Raw genomic sequence first — 14,314 nt, forward strand, 5'->3', positions numbered from 1 at the left:
ATTCACATCCACATCAGCTCACACACACTTTCTACCTTCACCTGCAGAGGAAACACAAATCATTCATCTGCACATCAACTCTGATCATCCTTTACATCATTAGTGCTGGAAAAAGATCAGCTGCTCCTCCTCTGATTGGCTCTTCTTCTCTGCTTCATATCAGTGTCAGTTGAATGCAGTCAGACAGCAGTGAGAGGCAGAGGAAGCTGCCATCAGCTGCTGTACTTCTACTATCAGTCCACTAGATGGAGCCATGGAGCAACATTTCATCCACTCACACTGATTCACTCTGACTGAACATCAGCAACTATTTTATTTCACAATCATCAAACTCTACAAGTGGATTATCTGCTGCATCAAAGCTGAACTATTTAATAATCTGACTGAATCAAACACATTTTAACATTAATGTCATTAATCAATAATCTAATAATCCTGTAGATTAGTCTTCAAACAGCAGAGATTAAATTTTGTGCTGAAATCAGAAGTGAACATGTTCTCCAGACATCAGAGAGCAAAAACAAAGAGGAAAGTTCCTCAAGACAAAGTTCTGGTAGGAAACAAAGCAAACTTACAGTTTGTTCAGACGGTCCAAAGTGCTGAAGAACAAGATCTGAACAACAGACTGAGACCAAACAGAACCACCGTAGAACCAGACTGGGTTCCAACTGGATAGGTTGAAGTGTGAAAGTGAAATGTAAAACAGGCACTTTCTGTTCCTTTCTGGCTTTTCAAATGAGGAACAAAGGAAATACAATATGGCTCATTCCCGATCAACAGCTTTTTTTTCTACTGCCAGCTGAGAACTACGAGAACATTTCAGTCACAAAGTGCTAAAACTAGAATATCTTAATTCAGTACAGGATCAGGTTGAGTCATTTACTAATGGTTACATTTCCATTTTCCACTACACACTTTGAGATATCACCTCTGTTATAAACTTGCATGTTCAAGATCACATAGTGCTGAATTTTAAATGTTTATAGTAAATAGTGCATGTACTCAATTCAATTAATCTACACTTATCTAAAAACATACAGAGGAAAAAAATTAACTTCACTTTATTGAACAAGTTCTAGACCCTTTCATAAATGTTTGGCAATGGTGTCATGTACACAGCATCATCTCTTTTAACAACAACACATTTGGTTTAAATCATGTGAGGCCAATTAACAGTTTGGAATATATATCAAAGTTCTTTGTATATTAATATGTGAATCTACATACTGTTTCAGCATGGCTCTGGATGAAAGCACGGATATCAGCCATAATGAGCAGCTGTGTGTTTGGCTGAGCTTCCCCAAAGAAAACACTTTGAAGGAGCAAATGTTGGCCTTACTTCTGCTTCTTGGCCAAACCACAGGTGAGGATGTTCTGAATGCACTGTTGATTTTTTTTTATCAAAACCATCTAAGCTGGTCCAACCTTCAAGTGTACTGATGGAGCTCCAAGCATGGAAACACTAGCCTGAGTTAAAGAGCCACACTGGATCATCAGCTGGCCTTTCTAACAGATATTACCATCACCTGAACTCTGTCAACCTGCAGCTCCAGGGAAGAGACAAGTTGCCAAGTGACATGATGAGGGCAATCAGAGCTTTCCAGAACAAAAGAACTGCTCTGTGGATATCTGACAAAGACCTCACACACTTCCCAGGTAAACTTATACGGTGGAAAGATTTGGGAAAAATTGTGCAATAGGGGGTGGCTGCCTCAGACTGGACAGCAACATCATCGAACACATGGACCAGTGAGTCAACTAGAAAAAGCATTGTTTTGGACAGTTTCGGTAAACATGGGGATCCATTTACAAGAAAAAGTGACATGATCATTTCTCCTTACTGCTGAAGAGGAACAGTTTTCGGCACCTGTTCCTCAAAACTTGTGGTCACAAGGCCCCACTGATGTAGGGCTAGTTAAAGGAGCATTACCTGTACAAATTAGACCAAAAACAGAATACAGGCCCCGTGTAAAACAGTATCCCCTTAAACAAGATGCATGTGAAGGGATAAAACCTGCAATTACAGATTTGATAAAGGCAGGAGTAATTATTAAATGTAGTGACTCCCCATGTAACACCCCCATATTCCCAGTGAAGAAACAGGCGCCATCCACTGGCTGGCACATGGTACAGGATCTCCAGGCAGTAAATAATGCAGTAATTCAGCGAGCACCTTGTGTCCCTGACCCCCACACTCTGCTGAACTCTTTAAGGTCAGATGCAAACATATTCACAGTAGTGGACATCAGCAATGCTTTCTTCTCTGTACCCATAAAGAAAGAGAGTCAATTTTGGTTTGCATTTACATTTGAAGGGCAGAGGCACACTTACACCAGATTACCCTCAGGTTACTATGAAAGTCCCACCATTTGTTCCCAAGTAATGAGTGCCAGCATGTCCACGTTTCATCCACCAGGTGGGAGCCAAATACTTCTCTATGTTGATGATGTCCTTTTGGCCTCCCCAGATGAAAAAACGTGCAAATTAGACACCTTAGCGCTGCTTAAACATTTAGCCAGTGAGGGCCATAAAGTTAGCAAAAACAAGTTGCAGCTCTATAAACCACAGGTTAAGTATTTAGGTCACAACCTTAGCGCAGGAGGAAGAACCATCCTAGAGGACAGAAAAATAGCAATTTTACAAGCACCTAAACCCCAAACTAAGAAACAAATGATGTCATTTTTGGGTCTCACTAATTATTGTAGGACCTGGGTGCCAAATTATGCTGAGATAACCTCCCCTCTTCAGAGACTTATTTATGATTAGGAACTAAAAATGACCTCACCTTTAACCTGGACCCCAGAAGCAGAAAATGCTTTCTGTGCCCTCAAACAAAGTCTGGTTTCCAGCACAGCCTTAGCCCTGCCAGACTACAACAAACCTTGTATTCAAATGGTGGACTGCAAAGGGCATTTTATGACCTCAGTCTTGGTACAACAGCATGGAGACAAAATGAAACCCATTGCTTATTTCTCCTCAAAACTAGACAGTGTGGCTTGTGCACTCCCCCATTGTGTGCGAGCTGTTATTGCAGCTTCTATGGCTGTTGAAAGTAGTGCTACAATAGTTTTATATCATCCTCTGATTTTGAGAGTTCCACATGCAGTTTCAGCCCTGCTGCTCCAGACAAACATGAATTTTCTTTCTCCAGCTACACACCTTTCCTGTATGGCAACCCTGCTCTCTCAGCGTCATCTGACTATTGAAAGGTGTACCACTTTAAACCCTGCCACCTTACTTCCACTTCCAGATGAAGGCTCTAAACATGACTGTCAAGAATTAGCAGAACAAACAGCTAAGAGCAGACCTGAACTTTAAGATTTACCACTACCTCAGGGTGAAACATTATTTGTCGATGGGTCATCTCGAAAAAATTAATATGGGAAAACTCAAACAGGTTATGCAGTTGTTACCTCTAACAAGGTTTTGAAATCAGGGGCTGTACCTTCAGCGTACTCAGCTCAAGCTGCAGAATTAGTTGCATTAACAGAAGCTTGTAAACTTATGAAAGGGAAAGATGTAACTATTTACACAGACAGCCAGTACTCATTTTCAACAGTGCACTCTTTCGCTCAATATTGGAAAAATCGTGGTATGGTGACCTCTACTGGCAAACCAGTGACACATGCTGTATTACTGCAAAAATTATTGATTTCAGTAAAATATCCACGCACATTGGCCATTTGCAAATGTGCTGCACACAAAGCGGGCAAAGACATTGTGTCCTTGGGAAATTAGCCTCGTGAGACCATCCTGATCTCGGGAGCTTTCAAGGCTTCACTCGCAGATCAGTCTGGCTACCCTCCGGTAAAGAAAATTTGGAGCCGTTCACCAAACGAACGTCCAATCAGCGTTGGCTTTGAGGCGGGTTGAGGTGTGACGCAACGGGAAGCACGACAGTTCAGTCTAAAGAATATGGCAGCTTCAGCCGATTAAACTAGCGTTAGCGTGGCTATCGAGCAAGTTTTATCGGAATTACAGAGTATTTCTTTGCTGAGCTAACGAGCCTTTACCTGCAGCAGCAAGAGTAGCTTGGCTTGTGGTTGTGTTTTCGTCGTCGCTCGTAACAGAGCGACGACGAAGCATGTTGACGAGTACGTCATATGCTTCGTTGATCTGATTGGTTTAATTGGCCCGTCTATCACCAACATAGGCCAATCAGCTAACCAGTATTTTCGCCCCTTCCCAAAATTACTTCAACGGAAGGTTTCCAGATGGATATGCGGAGCAAATCTATCTGGCGGAGTCAGGTAATTGGGAAATGCCCTTTCTGACAAAACTGCAAAACAAGCTGCTTTTGGCCCCATTCACACCCTTATGTTACAACCATGATACAATACTGTTCTGGACCACACCATTTTAAAAGATATGCAACAGCAAGCTCCGGACATGGAAAAGAATTTGTGGTTAAAACATGGAGCTAAATTAACAAATGACATTTATATGTGACCTGAGAACAAACCTATCCTTTTATTCATTCATTTATCATTCATTTATCATTCTCTCCATCAATTCACATACATGATAAGTTAAAGCTGTGGATCTATAACTTCCTGGATCAGATCTCTCTTTTCCTGCTTTCAGGATTGGTCCAATGATCGCTGCTTTCCAAGCTTTAGGTAAATTACCTTCTTCCCAGATTCTGTTATTCCAATAAAACCGGTTTAGATGAGCTGACTGATCATAATGGAGATGATTTGATCTTTACTTGGAGAAGAGAACATTCTTCAGTTCTGATGATTTGTAAACATGGATTATTTGGTCCAAACTTTAACATTTAACAACCCAGAAAAAAACAAAACAAAATTAAAACAGGAATAGATAATAAACACTATTTGAGACCAGTCTATGGCTTCAAGAACACACGATGTAGACTGAAAACAGTGAAGTTGGAACTGGATGCTAAGTTTTTAATACTTTCACTTTTTGTGACAGTGACAGTCATCTGCTGCCAGAAAGTCAAAAGCTCAAAAGGAGAGACTCACAAAACGTGTTGACATAAAAAGTGACATTCTATAGATATTTGAAATTTTGGTGTCTCTCCCAACTGAGTTACAAAAATGTCCCCAATAAACCTTTTTATGGCACCAGTTCGTTTAACAAGAGCTTGTAACCTTTCATATTCAATAAATTCTGAGAGTTCTGATTTTTCTTTAACAATCTAAAAGCTTTATTTCAATATTTTATTACAACGTCACAATCATTTGTCCACTAGTAATATTTTTTTCTTACATTTACTTTTTTTGCTTTGGATGGATTGTCGTGCTGCACCTAAAATGGCTTCACAGATATAAAGATTTAAATAATCAATCAAGATCCAAGTCAAGATTAATATTTTGCATTTCTTTATGATAATTATTTTGTATTTTTCTCAATCAGCACATTGAAATATTGATCTTTCTACACCTTTGTTATTACATCGTCCTATCTCTTAACTCGCTTCACTTATTATTGGATATTGATCACTTTGTATGGTTGATTCTCTTAAATCTATCTAATTGCTAAAGTTTTCAGATATCAGATTTAGGTCTACAGCTATTTCAGATCCATTTCTGATCTTAACTCTGGTACCACTTCCATCATTAAAGTTCCTAAAATAATTTATTTTTACCACCACCTCTCATTTCCACCCCACAGTGACTGTAAGCATTAAAATTTCCACAACAATTTACTTTTCTTTCTATATTTTCCATCAGTCAATCAGAAATTAAATCCCTCTGGTGGTGAAAAGATAAACTGCATGATGTCTAATTATTAAACCCATTTGCTGCGTTTTTAAATGATCCAAACATGTCAGTGATGGTAAAAAGTTAGCAGAACCACAGTCAGTTCTAAGCTTTCATTTATCAGGACATGAATAAAAGATCATCTGTTCCTCAGCAGCTCTTAAAATGAGGGAAATACAACAGCAGCACAGATTCCATTGGGTCATTATTTAGTGAACAGAACCAGAAGCAGAACCCTGAAGCAGTGAGTGAAAAACTAAGTCCATCCTTTCTGCTTCCACAGCAGGTCAGAGGCTCAGTAGCTGCAAGGAGCTGCTGATCACATGACAATCTGCACTTTAACCATTTTTAGCCCTTTAACACTAAACAACAATTAGTTGATGCTTTGCTGGAATTATGGCATCAAGACAGAAACAGAAAAACAAGATAAAAACCAAGAATCCACTAAAACTACAAACTAACACCAAATAATGCTAAAAATCCATCAAAGTAACAAAGTAAACTGTAGTCCTTAATATCAGCACACTGCTGCTGCTAAAATGAGTCGTTGTTCTAATGCAGATTATTACTAGAGCTCCTAGAGAATTATTTCTCCTTATTTTAGTGCTGCTGAGCAGAGTGTCGACAGTCTCTGGTTAAAATCAGCATCAGCTGAGGATGTTCTGAAGATCCAGGTTGAAACCCTGATTTCATTTCAAACCATCAAAGTGAATTTAAAGTCAGAGTCAGAGAAAAGAGCAGAGAGGAGGCAGCTTGGTCCAAACTCCTCCTTTCCACCTGCAGCTGTTTTCCAGCTGTTCTCCACAGGTGGAGGCTGGATGTTTGGGAGGAGAGAAGCGGCACATTAAAGCTCCAGATGTTCACAGCTGGATTCTTCCCACAGCAGCTGGAACAATTGCACAGATGAAATCATTGAGTCCTGAAAAATGGGATGTTTGGATGTGATCAGGTCTGCAGATGCCACTGACTGGGATTTGTGAAGAAAATGTCTCTCAGAGCTGTGAAGAGCTGTGCTTCTTTAGAGGGAAAGCTCTGAAATCTTCACTCCTCCCATCCAGTGGTGTTCAGGTGGGCTCAATGGAGCGCACCCAGCAGGACTTGATCTGAATCAACTCCATTTGATTTCTAAGCACAAAGAAAAAGCCTCTAACAGTTCTGTGTGTATTGATGGAAAATGGCTTTTAGTAAAAAGCTCCAAGTGTGGATCAGATTTCTGAGCTTCAGCAGCAACCAGAACTGTTGCTTAAAGCTGAAGTTAGAAGTCAGAGAAAAGCTGCAAAAGAAAATCAAAGCAGCGACTCAGACGTTCTTTCCTTCCATGAAGCTCATTGATTGTTGGCAACACATCACACACAGCACAGTAGAAACATGAAGCTTCTGCTTTTAAAAGCAACTCATGGCTTTCATCTTTTCAGCTTTTAGTGCAACACAAACATCTGGACTAAAACTGATCTGAGAGCAGCTTCTGGTTCCTGAACAACGGCTCTGGAACGTTGATTTCTGCACTTTTCCAGCATCTGGAACATTCCAGCTCCACAGTTCACATGTTAGCTTGCTGTCAATGTTGCTAGTAAACCTTTAGTACGTGTTCAGTGGACAATTTGGATTCAGCTTGACAGGAGAACACCTCCAGATGTTACTCAACACATTTCATTAAGATATGATGTGGAATTTCACATTTAAAGCTCATCAACATGTGACTTTACAATTCTATTGATCAAAACTGCTGAGGTTTACATTGCCACACTATGTACATACTAATTACACAGAAAATAAAACAAGGTCCAGAAAAAGCTGAACTAGAAACAGGTAAGTATAAAATGTTGAAATGATGAAGAACATTTCCATAGTTTGCTGCCACAGAACTTTGGTTCCAACAACACAATAGACGGTTCCAGCTGGATTCCCTCAGAGCTTTCAGGACATCTTCTTGTCAGCCTAGGCACGGCTCATGGAACCATCTGCCACACGTGTCCCTGGATCTGCACAACAACTTACACAATATACACATTAGGGGACAAGGAGGTGGCTTTTGCTGGCTTCATACTATCTTTTCATCGTCACATTTGGTTATTGAACAACTACAGAACGGGTCAAGCTATGTTCCAGAAAATGAGTTTTTATCAAATCAATAAATGATTCAAATCTGGGAGTCAGCCCCAGGTAAGATGGCCGCCACATCAGCTCAACTACTGGGAAGCTTAATGAAATGAACTCAAAGAATTTCACATGTATTGTTTTCTAGATTTCTGTGGAGGTAAATGTTCTTCATCCAAACACTGACTTTAACAGCCAATCACTTTACTACCTTTGGAACACAGAGAAATGACTTTTAAAAGTCACAGCTGCTTCTTTGATGAAGTTATCTCAGTAATATGTTCATAGGAAACTCTCCTGAAGTAATCCCTGGGGATTTTCCCTCACCACATCATCATTACCATCATTATCTTTTTTACAGCGTATTTTAAATACTGATATATCTATAACAATGGCACATAAAACATGTGAACACAAATGGCTTCATTTCTGATATTCCACTATAACAGAACATCCAATAACATCCAATTAAAGGAGATATTATTTTATTTTATTTTTAAAACCCTTGATGATCTGCTTTCCCTCAGTGACTGTTAGACCTGTATTTTTACTTTATGCTCTAAAACTAAGTCAGTTCACAGATTCACAACGTTCTGAATAAGCATTGTTACTGAGGTACAGGTCTACAAATGACTAAATAATTACAAATGCTAATGCGAGTGAGAAATCAGGCCTTCATCTGACTTAGTAGCTGACTAAGCTGGCATTTAGTTACCTGCAGACAATCTGAAAGCCATCTACTGTTTTCATGTTGCAGATCCTGCTGAGGATTAGCTGAATATAGCATGATCACACGTCCATTATGACACCATGAAATGCTCCACATGCTGAGGATTCAGTTACTAAACGGCAGAAAATCAGCACCAAACAATACATTTACTCAGCCAGTTTGTAACTGGAGGCTCTGGCTGCTTTTACCATAGAACACAAGGAGCAGTTGTTCCATGAATCAAAGTCTACAATGGCAGAAAATAGGTAACATCACCTTTATGGTTCCATGTGTTCCATCCACTAAGATCAGCTCCATGTTCAGAGGTCACACTACCACATCTTCATAGAAAACAAGCTTCCATCCTTTTCTTTTGCTGCTATGTGTTAAACTACAGGATCATTGTTATCTGTCAACATCCAGATCATATTTATAATGAAGCAATGCAGTTTGCAGACAATCCCAATGAAGTGTGACAGAGTTTGTGAAAACCAAATGATCTGCTGAAGCTAGATGTGGCCAGCAAGGCAACAGGGATGCAGCTACGCTGTTTTTCTCTGCCCACATCATCCAACCTATTGCTGGGACATTTACAGTAAAGCTTAACACTTCAGGGCCAACCTAAAAACCTGCCTTTGTTACACATGCAGAGAATCTTTATTACTACATATAGACCAACATTTTAAGCTCTGCTCATTTTGAAGAAGATTCTTGACATTCTTTGGAAGAGTTAAATGTGACAGTGATGTGTGTTTGAAATGTGAAATAAATGCAGTTTATGTAAATAGTAAATGGTTTCATATTTATGAAGGTGTGCTGTGAATCCTTGAATAAATAGCTTTTTACCTCTTGGTGCACCTTTTAAATTCTTTTTTGTCTGGGCCATCTTTTCAACTACCTTAGTGATTTCAACCAGATGTTGACAGTGAACACCTCATGAGTATACGGAGCTCTAGAATGATTCCAGTTGCTTTATGTCGTTGCCGTTGCTCTCTCTAGCTGCCCTTTTGTCTTCTAATGCTCCAGTTTAGTTCAACTCTGGCTAGATTTCACCGTGTTAACTCCAAACTTGTTGCAGTCCGCCCTCATCATTCTTCCTTCAGCCAAGATGCGGCTGACACTCATGTTTGTGTGGAAGCAGAATAATAATCAAATAATAAGAAGAAGCTGCTGCATATGTCTCTATGCTTGCATCCAAAGCCTTGAGTGAAGGCGTATCATGAAGGGGAGAAGTTGCCAGGTTCCATATTTCATAAACTGTTTCTGTTGGGACTCAACTGGATGGCGTAATGCCCAAAGCTTCTGACCACAGATGTGCTTAATGCCACAATTTCTGCCATGCAGTGAGAGGCGTTTTAGTACCAAATGTTTCCCTCCTACATGCACTCTGGACTGGAAACACTGACAGCTACTTTTTAGGATCTGATTGAATGTGACTTTGTAAAGAGCCTTGAGATGACGTGTTGTGAACTGGCGCTATAGAAATAAAATCTAATTGAAGTGAAAACATTTTAGTGTGGTTATTGTGGAGCATTACCTGATCCCTGCTTGTTCCACAGGCTAAAAAACATTCTTTGGGGATTTAACAGGACATGAAGTTTCTTTTTCTTTGTCTCTATGTAACTATAAATGTCATCAAATAGTCGGCTTTTATCACTTCCATGCGTTTCATATTCCACATGACATAAATGTCTTAATGTGGGCGTGGCCAGCAGATTTTGTAGCATCTCCCTAAACAGAGCTTAGACACTGAAACAAGGTTTACCACTTTGCAATATACTCTAGTTGCATATTCTATATATTAGCTCTACATGGCAATATTTAGCCCTAAAATCCCTGCCTGGTCCTACCTGATGCCGTCAGTATTTGTTCACCCAGAGCAACTCTTTCCTTTTCCATGTTCTTTTTGATGTAGAAAAGCTGATGGCTGGAATATTTGGAAAAGCTTTCCTCACTTCCCTTGTGATCTTAAAAAAGGCAGAATATTAATTTTGTAATATTTGTAATATTCAATAGTTTGTTTCTGTTGTAGTTCCATATTTCTGCCAGCAGGGAGCGTATTCACAACTACAAGCTCTACGCGCTTCTTCTTTTGTCTTTTTTCTCTTTTCGCTGATGCCGTTACTGCAGTTTGGAGAGAGTTAGAACAGGAGGCGTCAATATAACTAGTTACTAAGTAAATACTGATTAAAACTGTGTTATATCTTGAGTTATTGATCTTAGGAGATTATCTGCACCTGCCAGGAGGGTTTCTGGTTGCGGGACATCACCGTGTTGTTGTGTTTTGTCGAGTGAAAACTGCGGTGAGTAATGATGATTAGCGCTTAGCATAGCATGCTAACTACTGCTGATTCTGGCTGATTGCTCACTGATTACATGGAGAAAGTATCTTTGTTATATTGTTATGCTTGGAGACGATGTTTAAAACCAGCTGGATATAGATGAAGGTATATAAGTGAATTGAGGATGTAAAAAATTGTGTTTTGTGTAAATTATCTGTGTTAATTGAGCTATTGCTGCATGTGATTTGTACTATTACTATAAGCCAACTAATGCTATATAGTTAAGCGAGCTGGTTTTATGAGCTAAAACAAGCAACAGTGTGCTTTTGAGTTATTGAGAGACAGTAATTTAATGAATGATTAACAAACATGATTGAAATGTGATTTAAAATAATTCATATACACCATTGTGTGTGTGTGGGCTGTTTAAAAATTAATTTTATAGCTCTATGTGATACTTTGTCAATTTGAATTGTTCACGTTCATTGATTTAAGATTAAAAAGAGTATAAATACTGAACAGTTGATTTGGGTAAATGTATAAAAAGAGAAAGAGATTAATGTAAAAGCTGCTGCTCTATGCAGGTTGTTTTTTTTTGTATGAGTCGGTTTTGATCACTGATCTCTATTATACACTGGAGTGCTAATAGCCGCTGTTAGAACGAGTCACTGTGAAGCCACCGGCCGCCATATTGGTACTCCCTATTTTCCTCCAGTAACTAGGGAATATGTGCGCTACAGCATCGAATAACGAGGATTTTCTCGTGTTCAGGGGGGCTTAAAACTTTTAAAATGTCAAATGCCATATACTTTTATGTTATGTTCTAAAACTATCAAGTACTGAGAAAGTCATCAATAAATGTCACTACACTGAAAAATAAAATCAAATGTTACTGTGTGTAGTTTAGTAGCCTCGTGAGACCATCCTGATCTGGCTACTCTCCGTTAAAGAAAATTTGGAGCCGTTCACCAAACGAACGTCCAATCAGCGTTGGCTTTGAGGCGGGTTGAGGTGTGACGCAACGGGAAGCGCGTCAGTTCAGTCTAAAGAACATGGCGGCTTCAGCCGATGAAACTAGCGTTAGCGTGGCTATCGAGCAAGTTTAATCGGAATTACAGAGTATTTCTTTGCTGAGCTAACGTCCCTTTACCTGCAGCAGCAAGAGTAGCTTGGCTTGTGGTTGTGTTTTCGTCGTCGCTCTGTTACGAGCGACGACGAATCTGATTGGTTCATTTGGCCCGTCTATCACCAACATAAGCCAATCAGCTAACCAGTATTTTCGCCCCTTCCCAAAATTACTTCAACGGAAGGTTTCCAGATGGATATGCGGAGCAAATCTATCTGGCGGAGTCAGGTAAGTACTTTAGTGCTAAAAATCAAATTTCTTAATGGAACAAGTTTAGTTTTAATAAAAGCTACATTATTAAATGTGTTTATGGGGATTATCTGTATTTATGGGGCTGCAGGTTCTGGTCCTGCTGGGCTCCAAGTCTGAGCTTCTGCTGCAGCCACAGCATCTTCTCCATCCGCATCCTGAGAGTGGAGGACGGCGAGCCGCCACCAGTCCACGCCGTCAGCGCGTGAGTAGCCGGCGCCACCTCAGCGTCTCTGAGCGTCTGCTGTGCTAACGGTGTTAACGTCCCGCAGGTTGTGTCTGTGCGACCTGGCAGGCTCTGAGCGCAGCTCCAGGACCCAGAACAAAGGAGAGGACCTGAAGGAGGCTGGAAACATCAACGCCTCGCTGCTCATTCTGGGCAAATGCATCAAGGCTCTGCAGCACAACCAGCACACCAGGTAGGACCTTCATGGTTCTGGGAACCAGTTCTGGTCCTGGAGCGTCCTGAGTGACCCGCTGTCTGCTGCCTCCAGGCTCCTGCAGCACGTCCCATTAAGGGAGAGCAAGCTGACCCACTACCTGCAGGGCTTCTTCTGCAGCAGCAGCAAGGCCTGCATGGTGGTCAACGTCAGCCAGTGTGCCTCCATGTACGACGAGACCCTCAACGTCCTCAAGTTGTTGAGCCTTAAGTTCTGATATCCAGTTAGAGCATCAGTTCACTCCCAAACATTTAGCACTGCTGTCTTTGTAAAATGAACTGAGCAGCAATCTAATCACAACGGGGAAGCAGCCATTATGTTTTTGACTCAGACGATTCATCAGCCTACCTTCCCTAAGATCACCGCTGCATGACTGAAGAACTTCCCCTGGAGCCGCAGCACCAGAGCGCTCTGAGGTCTCGGTAGAGCCGCTTGATGTAGTCAGGATCCAGCAGAGTGAACGCTGGACTTGCTTTGGCTTGAACGGACATCAGCCTCCATGAATACCAGGTCATCCATGTTGCTGTTCATTAACACCGTGCTAACTTTTCCACTGTGGAGGCTCGCCTTGGTACATTCACATAGCAGAGCCGTCCGCACCAAGTGACGACCCAAGATGGTTTAAAATGTCCTGGTAAGTTCTAAGAGGCCACTTCTTCATGTCATCCTCTCAGTCATGAATAGTTTAAGGCTGCGGCGCTGACCTGCCACTTCCATCGCTCTGCAATTATGGGAAATGTTGCTGCAACAGTTTATCATTTCAGTCAAGCTGATGTTATTTGGCCGAGGGAAGCGCTGAAACGGAAGTGGAGAACAAAAAAACAGAAGTTGGACCCAGAGTTACTTCAGCGTTCAAAAATAAGGTGGATAGAACAGAGAAAAATGTGAAAGGTAGTTTGTTGGCTTTGTTTCAGGTGGAGGTTCTGATCTCCAGGCTCCTCCCCGTCGTTCCTCCTGCTTCCTGCAGCAGGAAGACGCTGCAGAGCAGCAGCAGCTCCCTGACCGGCTGGGAAGCCAGTCTGGAAGACCTTCAGGTGGGAAGGAGTCGCCTTTAGCCGTGTAGCTGCTGACGTCTCAGTCATCCCTGATATCTAAAACATCCGTCCAGCAGGGTGAAGACCAAGACTCCAGTCTGATGGAGGACAGCATGGAGGAGACGGCTGACAAGGTGAAGAAGTCGTCATTAATAAGAGGCTTCACCAGGTCAGTGGTTTTAGCTGCTCCACATTTCTCCTGACATGAATCCACCTGCTGGGTTTCCTGCTGGAGGCGGCGCCACGTTTACCTTCATTCTGACGTCAGAACCGCAGCTTCGTCCCTCCTCCTCTTCATCAGCTGCTGCTGCAGATTTCTGCAGGAAACCAAGCAGCTTGTGGTAGAGTCTGCATGTCCAGATCCCAGCCTCTGATATCGTATTTACTTAATAATGATGAGAATAATAATAAATAAAAACGAGAACAAATCGTATTTAAACTCCATCCCAGTTTTCTCTGGCGATGGATTAAAGCTCCAAATGCAGCTTTGATGTTTGATTCTGTTGCTGCTCGGTTGGAGAAAACAGGAAGAACGATCGTTTTAGTTTAAAATCAAGTTTGACTGTCAAAATAATTTCTTGTTTAAAGGAAGCGGTCCGATAAAAGTCCGTCTCTAGTTCCTAGGCTGGGCTTTTCCTGCTGGACCCGATG

General features: G+C 41.1%; 1 long non-coding RNA gene across 2 annotated transcripts; it reads left to right on the forward strand.

Annotated features, from left to right (window-relative positions):
- Positions 1–10,608: 10,608 nt before the first annotated feature.
- Positions 10,609–14,000, forward strand: LOC118558215. Of its 2 annotated transcripts, none has more exons than XR_004928228.1 (6): positions 10,609–10,835; positions 12,281–12,394; positions 12,485–12,608; positions 12,684–13,263; positions 13,544–13,663; positions 13,741–14,000. It is a non-coding gene; the product is annotated as an uncharacterized LOC118558215 (long non-coding RNA). The 2 variants fall into 2 exon arrangements; XR_004928227.1 differs by having other exon boundaries at positions 10,611–10,835; positions 12,462–12,608.
- The last annotated feature ends 314 nt before the right edge of the window (positions 14,001–14,314 follow it).

Source organism: Fundulus heteroclitus, unplaced genomic scaffold (assembly GCF_011125445.2).
Source record: "Fundulus heteroclitus isolate FHET01 unplaced genomic scaffold, MU-UCD_Fhet_4.1 scaffold_111, whole genome shotgun sequence".
In the NCBI taxonomy this organism is placed as follows: Eukaryota; Metazoa; Chordata; class Actinopteri; order Cyprinodontiformes; family Fundulidae; genus Fundulus; species Fundulus heteroclitus.